Raw genomic sequence first — 12,972 nt, 5'->3', positions numbered from 1 at the left:
GGAGTGAGAAAGTGGGAGGGGTGGGAGAGGGAGCAAGCCTTTTTCCCTCCCTGGGCTTCCAACCAGGAATAGCTCCCCAGCCTTCCCCCCTCCCCCAGTCCTGCAGTTGGTCCCATTATCGCTTCCACCCTAGCTAATTATAGTCACTGATTACCTAACATCAAATCCTACTGTCACCTGCTTTGGCCTGACAGATTATGCCATCTGGGCCACGTGGCCAGGGTGCAGGAAGCAGGAGAGGTCACAGAGAGGGGTAAACAGCACTAAATGGGAAGAAATGTGTTTATAGCCCCGACAGCTGACTGGGCCATTAGAGGGGCTTTAGCTGCAGTGTTGCCAGCTGAAGCCTCTCTCCAGGGGCCTCACCACCCAGTGCTATTAGCTAATGGGATATGGCTGCATGTTGCTGCCCCTGCTCCAATCTTGGCCATGCGATGGGACTGTACCCGCTCCTAAAAAGGAAGAAGGACCCAGGAGAAAGCCAGGGCTGCAGTTGCACCCACATCAGAATAAATGGCCGGTAGTCTAAGAACGTCCAGATCAGGTCCGTTTAACACCTCCACTCCTCCCTGTGTATTGTTACCAACATAGACACGAAGCCCATTTGTGAAACTAAGTAGATTCTAGGTGGCAGTTCCAATGTATTAACAACTTTTGTTCTTTTAACAGCAGCGTGTACGTCTGATGTTCGCGTGCACGGTGTGACCTAGAAATCTTATTAAGAGGCATGTTTTTATTCTGTAGGTTTGGGGTGGGAAGTGAGGCGGGTTCTCTATTTATAAGAAACTCCCAGAGGAAGCTGCCCTGCTTTGAAAATCCATGAAGTAGTCAGTGAGCAGAATTCAATGACTAAATTAACATTGGACCAAAAAACCTACAGACCAGTATTTCTAAATCTGTGCACAGTAGAACACTCCCAGACAGCCGCTTCTATTCTGCTCTGCACCCCTGGGAACTCGGTGCACAGGATTAGCATAGTGCAGGAAGAAATGCCTCCAGTGGCCAGCTCCAACTGAGATGTGAACAGTTTGCATTCTACCGAAAGTTTGGTGCTCTATGACCTAAATTTTTATGACAACTCTTACTGAAGACGCTACACTCCCCTGATTGCTTAACCTGCCCATTAACGTCTTGATTTGGAAAATGCATTCTCAGCCGGGTCTATTCACATGAAACACCCCCCCCCCACACACACACACCAATTTGAGAAAGCCACACACACACACACACACACACACCAATTTGAGAAAGCCTTCACGACTGAAGCAATACCCTTATGATATGTTGTCATAAAACAGGCATGTGGGCACTTGGTTTCTTTTGACAGCTTCTAGCTTTCTCCTCTTCCCAGTTTAAAGAGGAAGTAGAAATAGCTGGGGGAAAAAGAGACAAGAACCCCACCAGGGTGAGGAGCTAAGGACTGAATATGTAGGAAGTCAGAAGGAAGACTTAATGTAAGAGACTGATAGCGTATAAAAAAGAGATTTTCAAGACTAATCAGTCTTGCTTCAAATGTTACAGAAAGACACAGTTTGCCATCCTGTGATTCAAAAGTGATTTTACATGACAGTAAGAAGTGAACTATGTGAACATTATGTAGAAAGGGAAAACATAAGACAAAGTGACAGATACCATGTGATCACATTTTGTGTTCTCATGTGTATTTATGTGCCTGTGTCTTTACGTATTGGCACATGCCTTTAGGGAACTATAGTGTAGTGATTAAGTATGTAGACATTGGGAACTGGAGGGACAGCTTCATGGAAGACCTCTTGCTTCTTGAGTATGAGAACTGCAATTGGAATCACAGAACCCACAAAAATTTGGCATAGTGTAATCCTAATTCATTTGAGGTCGAACCAGGGCACTCCAGGGGCAAGCTGGATAGCTAGACTGACTGAATCCATGAGTTTCTGGCTCAGTGAGAGAGCTTGACTCAGTGTAGAAGGTGCAGAGTAACCAAGAAAGACACCCAATATTAACCTCTGTGCCTTCACCTACATACAACATCCACAACACACATTCCAACATGCATACGTAAACACACAAAACACACACAGACACACATGCATGAGTGCCAGAACAATCCCTTCTTCAACGTGCATGAGGAATTACATGAGATGATGCTTTGGAAACACCTAGCGCATTGGTTCAAGCAAAGCACTCACTGATGGGAGCTGTTACAATCCAGGAAAAGAGCCTTGGAGGAATCATAAACGACTCCTTCTTCACGGGCTTGGGTCTTTATGCTGACGTGTCTGATGTTACTTGGTTGTGTGACTCTTTCCCTAAAGGAAAAGTCAGCATTTTGCTATGTGCAGTTTCGTCTAATGAGGCAATACCATAACCAACTGACTACCCTACTTAGTGAACAGTGCCTAATACATTTTTCCTGGAAAACTTGGCACTCAGTACCACTCTGTCAGGCCCATAGTATTCATGGCCACCACACTAACAAAAAGAACATTTGTTGGAAATAGAATATGCATCCCTGCAGCCAACCAATCAGAATGTGTACACACAGTTCTTCGGGTACACAGCTGAGCAAACAGTGGGTGCCTCTGTGTTCATTGGAAGGAGTCGCTGTTTCTCCCAACTGGAGGAGCCCCAAGTAAGCAGAACAGAGGCTGTGTCCCAGCTACCACTTACTCAGCTGGGGGTCCTGTGCTGGGCGCATACTGCACCACAATCATTGGTAGCTCTGCTAGCAGGCTGATAGACAGGATATGTACCTCTCTGTTCAGCTGTCACACGTAGCAAGTAGTGACTTATAAAATGTGAACTGGCTGACTGAATGCATGAATAAATTGATTAATGGATATTGCACAATGAATATATTTTCTCAGACTAACTTCGGATTTAGTAAATCCAAAGTCATCCTCTGTGTTTCCTTGATGTTGTTCCTGGTACCCTTTGGATCCTCACATGGAAAGTTCTCCTTTTATTTCTCTGTGGCTGGCGGTTATTGAGGACTGTGGATTGTTTCAGCAAGTTGATTTCCTGATGTGCGGGACTCCAAGGCAGATGAAACTTGGCCCTGGGAGAGCTTTTATGTAAAATCTCTTCTCTGCTTTGGCTGAGAAGCTCCCAGCATGCCCCTGTCTCTTTCTCGTGCTTTTAAGTGAAGTCTGTAATGTACCCTCTACTTCAGGCAGGCAGAAGCAGTGATTACTGGCAGCTTCACTTGGGTGTCTCATCAAGAGGCTGTGATGAGCAAGATCTGACCAGTGTTACCCAAAGTACTTCAGTAGGTACTCTGCTATCCTGCTGCACAAGGATTTCTGTGGGGTGGATCAAATACGTCAATCACCTGTCACAATTAGCTGGGAAACTTCATCCAGTACCCAGGGCCATTCCACCGAGGGCTCCAGGTTCTTGATCCCAGCCTAGAGATGTTTAAAAGCTACACATAGGCTTCCACATAAAAGACTTCTCTAAAACCCTCTGAGGTCCTCAGATCCCAGGATTAACAGTATCAGGGCAAGTTGTGATTCTAAATACTGTGGTCCTGTCCTTTTCTTTGCAACTACACAGTATTGTCTCTTGCCTCATTTATCAACTATTAGAAAAATCTTCCTTGCTGGGAATTCTACACTCACTCCCACTGAACCTTTGCTGGATCTCTGCCCCCACCTCCAATAATACTGGAACCAGATCACCTCTCTGCTGGAATGTCATCAGCACCCTCAGACTGTCATATCTTCTCAGCTAGACATGAGATCTATCATGAGAAAAGTTGTATTTGTTCATGTTTCCATATAACACAGCAGACAAAAATCTCAGGCTCCGGAGTCACAGGCCTCGTTCTCCTACACTGCCCATAACTGTCTGGACTAAAGTCAGCTTTCCAAATCTTAGTGTTTCTGTCTATAAAAGGTGTGTGTGTGTGCACGCGCACATGTGTGTGCGTGTGGGGGGTGTTAATATCTATGACCTGTCTCTGTGTGAAATACATCGATGATCCGGAGCGAGTACTACAAAGTGTCTAGCACATGAAAGCACAGCCCTCTCCAATGTAGTTCTCATGAGAACACAAAGGAAGCATCTAGAAAAGCACAGTGGCTCACTGGCGCTTAAAACTTGGTCTGTGAGGGAGGATAGGTTGAGACAAGGCTGGAGGGATCATCCAGTCTGAGATAATAAAAAGCTTCCAGTCCCATGACAAGGAGTCTGGGCAGGACTGAGGAAAAGAGCATCCTCCAGGAAGTATTGATTAGGAGAGATTGAGCTGATAGAGATGCCTTAGAGACTTCTCTACTGCTGTGAGAACACCTGGGGATCATAAGAGGGATGTTGGGGGTGAATGTAGTCATCTGACCCTGGAAGGTATCAGAAGTAGAGATTTATTCCACAGATGTTTCAACATGAACGAGACAGCCCTTGCCCTTGGGAAGTTTGTGCTCTACTGGGGTCCAATTCTTAGATAAGAGAGCTGAGGAGGCAGGAGTGTCATGATGGGAAAGATGTGGGTCTCAGAAGCTAAAGAAAGCAGCGGCATCTGGATGTGGTGGGGAAGAGGCCCGGGAAGCACCAGAGAAAACAAGGGCTGTGAAGTTCCCTCCTCCCAGCTGTCCTGAAAATGGAGGTGCCTGGACATCCTAATGCAGTCCAATGGTGTCATGTGCAATGGGCAAGAGGGATGAGAGATTCCTTCCTGAGGCCAGGACTCCTGATGTCTCACAGCTTCGAAACCCTTCTCACGGAATTGTTGGCCCCCATCACTTCCCTTCCTCTGCACTATCATGGCAGTGCGGGCGACTCCGTGATGAGCCATGATCTCCTTTCCTTTGTATCTATCTATGGGTAGATAAAACCTGCCTTAAAAGTTTCTTCGAGCAGCTTTTCTTTTCTTTTTCAGACAATGGGCTCTCTGAAATGAACTGGAATTTAATGTCATTCCATTAACATTTCGGAAAATGCCAGCAAGGAGCTCCAACCGATAATTACGTACAAGAAGCGACAAATAGGACGTGCTTGCCTCGCGCAGGTCCACTGTCCCCCCAGAAGTGTTTGAGAGTAGATTGTGTCATCAGAACCTACTTGAGATTATTCTGTCCCCACAATTACGGATTCAAATGACATTTACATTTGGCCAAATGGTCTCTAATTGAGCTGCCCATTAAGTGACTGCAAGTAGAAGCAGGCATGAGATGAAACCTCATTTGCAAGCTGCAGATAGGAAGGTGGTGATTAGTTCTAGAAGGTGAGAAGCTCATGAGTCCTTCTCTAGCTGTTTCAGAAAGGGGTGCAGAGGCCAGCGATGGCCCCTGCCCTTGTTCACAGTGCCAGTGATCCTGGCCCACACAGTGGTTGCAAAAGCCCACCACTCCACGTGACTTCACAGCTCACTGTCTCGGGAGCCACTGTGACCTCTGCGTCACCTGTGAATGGACAGTGCAGGTGCTCCGCTGTGCTCATTCCACAGCTGAGAAAACTGAAGTCATAACTCAGATGACTCACCGAGGTCATGCGACAAGCCGAGGAAAAGGCCACAATCAAGCCAGCACTTCCTACCCCCAGACCTGGGGCACTTACCACACCATGGGACCTGTCTAACACCTTTAGCAATGACAGTACAGAGGGATAGGTTTGGCAATGAAGACAGATGTGTGAATGTGGCCAGCCCATCACCAAATATGAAAATGACCACACAAAGAGGAGGTGACCTGTGGCAAATCTCCCACAGGGAGCCCAGGAGAAGGCCACAGGGAATGATTACATTCAGAAAATAATGGCAAGAAGAAGGGCAGTACATTGCACCAAGTCACCTTTCCTTTCCCACATATTGACTACACTTTGTCTGACTCCATATGAGCAGAATCAGCAGACATGGAGAGTCAGCTATATTTTTTTTTCTGAAGGAGTTCCTAAGTGGACACAGAGGATGCTCTCATACATAGTTTGTCCTATCAGATTCAAAACAAGAAGGAGGTGTTCAGCTCAGAGCGGCAGCAAGGCCATATGAAACACACAGACCCAAACCAACCTCGTCCCACCCATGAGTGTGCTGAGGAACGGTCCTACCCGTGCCATCTGTGAGAGAGATGTGAGAACTGTGGAAGACCCCGTTAATGTCTGAGCCCTGCAGACTTCCTCAATAGGACTTGGAATACAATGTAAATGCTTAGAAGGTTTCATGATACCCAGTCATTTCCAGTGCTGGCTCCTTCCTCAACCTTATCTGTTATCAACTGTCAGCCCTCCACACAGATCCACAGATATATCTGCCGGGTTGTCGAGATCGTAAACTGCTTCCCCTCTTCCTCTGCTGTGGCTCCTGCTCTTGTTTTTTTTTTAAATCTGTTCTTTGTGCAGAATTCACTTCCTCCCTTCTACCCCAGCTGTTTACCTCCTCCTGGCCCTTCTAGTACCAGCCTACAGGTCACTTCCTGTGGGACGTAGCTAAGTGCACCTCTGCCCTTCCTTGGCTAGGCTGGCCTGCCTTCCTCTCCCACCTCTGTCTGCATTTCCCCAGCTCTCTCTGGAATTGCTTCATTCTCATTCAGTCCTCACCACCTGGCAATTACTGAGTGGAAACAGCAACTGCTTCTCGTATTCACTATGGTAACCTCAAGGCAGGCACTGCAGTATTTTGTTGAATGATGGAATAGATTATTTTTTTTAATTAAGTTAGCCAGTGGTAAACCTACTAAGCAAAACAAAACAAGGATGTTTTGTTTAACCTTTAGGTGTTAAATTCAGTTGGCTTGAGCAGCGCTAAGATCCCGACTGGACAATATCCCTATGTCATATGCCATAATAGCACATTAGAGTCAAGATTCTGCTGAAGAAAAGAAGGCAAGCAGGCACCCTATTTACAGAAGTCCGTCTTAAAGGGGCTTATTTCTATCTGGGTGGGATCCAAGTTACTGAATGCTTTAAATAATTGGGAAAGACATTATCTCTGGAAGCTAAAATCCAACCCTTGAATACCTTGGTTCTTGCCAAATATCTCCCACAACCCACATTAAGTGGATTATCCTGTCCTTAATCACATGCTAAATGCCTGCATCTGTGGCTGGCATCAGCTGAGTGTGCAGCAGCTGCAGTCACCACTTAACCCCCCACCCCCTGCTATCGCAGCAGAAAGCACTGGGCGAGGAGCTCCCGGCAGTGGGTGGGAGTCAAGACCGTACAGGTTAAGGTCTTCATGTGGTCATCCGCTCAGCACCAGTTAATGGTCAAGCGTATTCTCGGTGCAAAAGAGAGAAGTCTGGCCCATTTCATTTTTTCCAAGGGACTCTCTGGAAAAGAAGTACTTACAGGACTAAAAATTCCTTTTGCCGGCACTCAGACTCGATGTAAACTCGAGGTTCTGATTCTGGAGGTCTGGACTAGGGGCTAAGAAACCAATAGTCAGATATTCTGTGGATTAAGATTATTGCTGCTGCTAGTGTTAAGGACCACAGTCTGCATGCAGAGCATCTTGCTATAACATAAACAGGGACAATGAAATCCTCATCACCTCAACTGATTCAATGACGGTGGGAGTAGGTGCAGAGGTACTTACTGAGCCTCTACTTACCCCGATGGTACCTTCACTGTTAAATTTTCACTTCCTTTACATAAACCCCAAATCCTTAATCCCCACTTTAATCTCCTTACACTTAGGATCTGATCCCAGAGGCTGACTTCTACACAGACCTGTTGTTCACCAAGTGGTCTCTCAAGCCGAGGGCTGTACACACTGAAGGTCAGAACTGCTTCTCTGGGGCTGGTCTCTCTTGATCTTCAAGATCTTTATGACTCCTCGCACCACGGTCTGAGAGGCGTACGGAATGTGCGAACCAGGAAGTTTTGAGAAGACCAGAGTGCTTATCACCAGGGACTCTGAGCTAGCCATCCAAGCACTTGTCAGGTGCCACATGTCCAGTATGTCCTCCCACAAGGTGTGCGCAAGCAACAGAGCCCTGTGCCGGGGGATAATAGGTGAGAATTGCACTTGGTGAGGATCTGCTGTGGGCGGGACAGTGTCCAGACTGTTTCCTGAGCTCTCACTCAAGAGATGCAGCTTAGGTTAAGGGTTTTGCTGCCTGGGCTGAAAAGACAGCTCAGTGGTTAAGAGCATTTGCTGGACAATCATGAGAACCTGAGTTGGGATCCCCAAACCCAAGTGGGGCACCCAGAAAACACCTGTTACTCCAGTTCGAAGGGATCTGACACCTTCTTTTGGCCTCTGTGTGCACACAGGCACGAACACCTTCACATCAGAGGTATGCATATACATACATGGACATATGCATAAATAAATATTTGAAAAATATCTCCTGTGTGCTGTGTTCCTTCATCATTAGTTAAGGACCAGCTGTGCTTTAGGCACTGAGTAGCTATACACATGACCTATATAGTCCTTCACTTTCAGAAGTCCTGATGAACAATAAAGGTCACACCAAAAATCACTCTCCTAGGAAGCACTTTTAGGGATAGACATTCTTCTCCCCAGCCTAAATCCCTCCGTTTTTTTCAGCCTAATGAATCCTTCAGACCATCAATTCATCAACTAGGGAACATGCTAATAATATAGATATCATGACTCACTTGGTCTGTAACAGGTCTAATAGGCAATCTTCCTAACATATTAAGAGAATCTGATAAGAGGAAACATCATATTATACTTGGAGGAAAATGACACCCATAACTATTGGAGACAGACAGATGAGCATTTCCCATTTAAAGCCACCCTAAGAACCTGCTTGGTACAGAGATACATAGAGAGCAGACAGGACAGCCTCCCACCTTGGAGAGACTGAGTTAGGTTGGAAAGACGAGTGCAGATATTGCACCCAGGCAGGTTTGTAAACAACATAACCGGAGTTACGTCTGAGGCCAGGAATGCAGCCTTGCTAGAATGCTGCAGGGCTAGCAAGGTGTGGGTGGGTGGGGTCGCTCCAAAGTACCACCCCATGCTCACATCACACCGTGTTATTATGACCGGTGCTTCTCTGCACTGATATCCTGCCGCATGATTATGGCTTTATAGTTTCAGGCCCACAATCATAAGGGATGGGTCACTTGGGCCCTAAGATAAACAGATGCTCCAGGTAAACACTTCCCCTAGCAACTGCCCAGCTGAGATTAGTCCTGGGTTCTGGAAGCCACCAAACTGCACTCAGAATGGGCATATCATGAACCTAGATTGACAGAAGTGTTAGAGACAACTAAGATCTTAAGGAGGTCACTGGGTAGGGACGTGAGCAGTCCAGTAAGAAATGAGTGCAGTAAAGTTTGGGGAACAGAACTGAATGGCTGGTGACTTAGTTAATGGGAGGAAGGAAATCTCGTCTGGTTGGCAGGCCTGTGCTATGCACTGTTGATGCACAGCAGAGCTGGAAAATCCAATGATTTGAGGTTGGGGGTGATACTTTGAAGGAAGATAGAGGTAATGTGGGGATCAATATCCCTTTGAATGCTTTGTATCTGAGAACCATTTTAGTTCTCAAAGTGGAAATACTAGGTGGCCAATGGACATATATACTTTTCTTTGTATCTAGAGCCCTAAAACATGTCTACTATTGGCACTTGGTATGTTCACCAAGACAAGAGTCTCCCTGGAAGTAACGAGGATACAGGATCAAACTAGGGGCCCTCTGACATCATGAGATGGATAAAGAAGAGGAAGAAAATTGAATGGGAAGGGCCTGTGAGGTGGGTACAAAAGAGAACCTGGTTTGGGGAAGTCAAGGGCCCAGATGAGAGTCAGCATGGGGATATGAAAAAGGAGTACACACTTTATTAAGGATGTAGACCTCCGTGAACATAGAGCTTATATCTCTAGCACCTAGAATAATGGATGACATAGAGTAGATTGTAGAATTTGGATTAATTAACTAATTAAGGATGTAGTCCAAGAGTGCAAAATAAAGAGCATTTATTTTTAGAGTAGACCTTCCCATTCTCCTCGCCTGACTCTACAACAAGACATTCAGCTATCAATAATTAGTTTCTCTCTCTCTCTCTCTCTCTCTCTCTCTCTCTCTCTCTCTCTCTCCTTTACTTCTCATTTTCTCTCTTTCTCTATCTCATGCTCTCTCTCCCACACTCTCTCTCCTGAAATAGGTCTCATTATGTATTTTTGACTGGCTTAGAATTCAGTCCATTGACCTCAGACATTCTTCCCACTTCATCCTCCGAGTGGTGGGATGATAGAAGCACACTACACCCTTGTTTTCTTCTTCTTCCTCCTCCTCCGCCTCTTCTCCTCCTCCTTCTTCCTTTTGAAATTCAGTCTCAGCCTCAGAATTCCTCAGCCTAGCGCGCTGGCCAGCGATACTAAGTGGCTGGACTTGTCTGGCACAACCAAGCCTGTTCGTTTGGCCTAGGAATGCACTGAGTAAGCAGTGCAGGACTTGATGTCAGAGTTGCTCAAAACTGGGGTGTCGCTGAAGCAGCTTCAGGTGGAGACCCAGACACTGTCAAGGTCCTCCAGAGGGAGTTGCTCCTTAATTAGAGTGTAAGCCAGACAATCTTAAAAACAACCCAGACAGGGGTTCTCCCTCATTCCTAAACTGTACCTGTAACAAGCATAGAGAGGAAACGCCTACCTAGTGTATGATTAACACCGGCAAACGAAGTCCTACCCAAACACTTCCTCCTATGCCTTTCTCCTCCCTCTTATCTTTATTGGCTTCCTAAAATGCCTTTTCTGAAAAGGCAGGCTCTGTTCTAAATCTCTGTCTATGAATACAATTACCACGTCTGCTTCTTCCACAAGGTAAAAATGAATCACAAGACGCAAGATATTAACTTCTCCGCCCTGCCATAGGCATCCTGTCTTCATCTCTAAATGATGCAACCCCCCTCCCATAAACTAGAAGGTGACAGCTTTATTCTTCAGTCCAAAGTACTTAGCATTGTGGAGAGACATCTGCTGCAGATGAAATTCGGGTCTTTGGAACATTAATACTTTGAAATGTCGCCTTCTTCACCACCTGGAGGCCCGTGAGTCCATGTGTGGATGTTTCCACCTTGTTGTGCCTTGCAAGCCAATGAGTGCTCAGTTCACAGTGAAACAGGTTGTAAGTTCTGCTGTCTAGATCCAGGCATCCACACTGTGAGGGAAAGGGCTGCGATTTGACTATCCAGAGCCTCTCAGTACCCTCCACCTCACCTCCCTGCATCATTGTCCATCCTCCCACAGACATGCCTCGTATGTTAGATCCTACAGTAATCTCTACAATAGAAGTCACTAAGGAATAAGAGTTGGGTGTTTTTCTCACCCAGGGCTCATGAATGGGCTTCAGAAGTTGTGTGTATCCCTCCAAGATCATAAGCAAGATCCTGTGTGTGAAGTTTGTTTTATTCTTTCTTTATTTATTTTAGATCCCTAATGCAATTTCCCCTCCCTCTTCTCCCTGACTCCCCGTGTGTGTGAGTTTTGTCATTTTCATCAAACCCTGAATCAAAGAGGTGAAGCATCAATGCAAATCTAATACTGCCATCTCACAGGTCTTCCCATTGTCCATATTCACATGAAAATATCACCAGGAACTGACAGATATTTTGTCTAGTTTTAGTTTTGTCTTCAGCTTTGCTGGTCCCAATACTAACCCTCCCTGATCAACCTCTGTTCAAGCTACCTTCATCTCAACAGCTAAGTGAGAAGAGTCTCCCGACTGCCTCCCACGGTGTACCCACCCTCCTTCAGTCTGCTCCCCACAGAGAGCCAGCTCATCTCTCCAGTTCTCTAATCTGATCATTTTGATGCTTTTGCACAAAACCCTTCAATGACTTCCCACAGCTCTGAGTGTAATAGCAAGCCTTGAGTAGTCACGTGAGCGTCTTCAGTCACAATGCGTCACTCTCTACTTCTTTTTGCCTGATGAACTCTGTTATATCTAACTTCTTTTCCAGCTTCAAGTTCTCTATTTCATCTCCCAACCCTGGCTTTGTACACTTTCTGAACCAAGCTGTGTTATAATGGTAAATTCAACCTACCCCTTTCCCCAACTTTCCTAACTGGGTCAAATCCTATATCTGTGAAACAGTGCGCTTTGTGAGCATCTACATTCTCTGTCCAAGTCAGACATATACATTATGTATGAGTCATTGATTAACACTTATCATTTATCCTTTAGTGAAGCTAATTGTCATTATAACTTTAAAGTTTAACAGAATAGCAGCCACAGGGGCAATCGGGGCTTGATAACTACTCAGTGAACAAATGAATGTTCAAACAGGCAAATAAGTATGTGACCAATGGTGTAACAGAGGAGAAGGCGCAGCTCTCTGAGCGTGTAGAAGGGGTGCGTTTTCTCTGCACACCAGGCAGAAAGGGCTGCACCTCAATCATCTCAAGGGGCCAGTTCAGAGACTATAATGTACTACATGGGAGCAGTGGATGTTGACTAAGTGCATGTCACAGAAGCTCACTCTGCATGGAGAGCAAAGGGAGGCCCCAGGAGGACTTGACTCTTGACATCAGTCATAAAGGAAACTGAAAGTACTCTGATCAAACAGAGAAAGAGCCAGGCACAGAATCTTTCAAGTCCAAGGAACGGCGAGTGTCAGGCATGCAGCCCCTGAAGAGGAAAAGCTCTGCAGTTTAAAGGTTCAGAGGAACGGACATCGTGCCGTCTGCTTGGATGCTCCTTTTGGGAGTGGAGAGCTGTTTCCCCGGCTGCTGAGCCCACAGAGACAAGCACTCCCAACTATCAGTCCTCAGGAGTCACAGCTGTACATGACTTCACTTGAGGTCATGTTATTCCAAGGGCATCCTCACCCACTAGCTGAGACTGGGGTGGTCACCTGGCTATTTTGGGTTTAACAGGGAAATGTTGATGCCTTCTTACTTCAGAGCTCTGGGTGGGCATGGCACAGGCCACCAGGGATCCACCGTCACTGTAGCTTTGCCTCTGTGTCTTCTCAACACTAAAAGTTGTTGACCTCCACAGTAAAGATTCAGTGTCGGTTTCTTAGAGAATAGGACTGTCTACCTGGGACAGGCCACCGAAGAGGATTTAGGCAGAGGTATCC

This window comes from Microtus pennsylvanicus, chromosome 12, assembly GCF_037038515.1.
Source record: "Microtus pennsylvanicus isolate mMicPen1 chromosome 12, mMicPen1.hap1, whole genome shotgun sequence".
NCBI lineage: Eukaryota > Metazoa > Chordata > Mammalia > Rodentia > Cricetidae > Microtus > Microtus pennsylvanicus.
Note: the sequence above shows the minus strand (reverse complement) of the source record.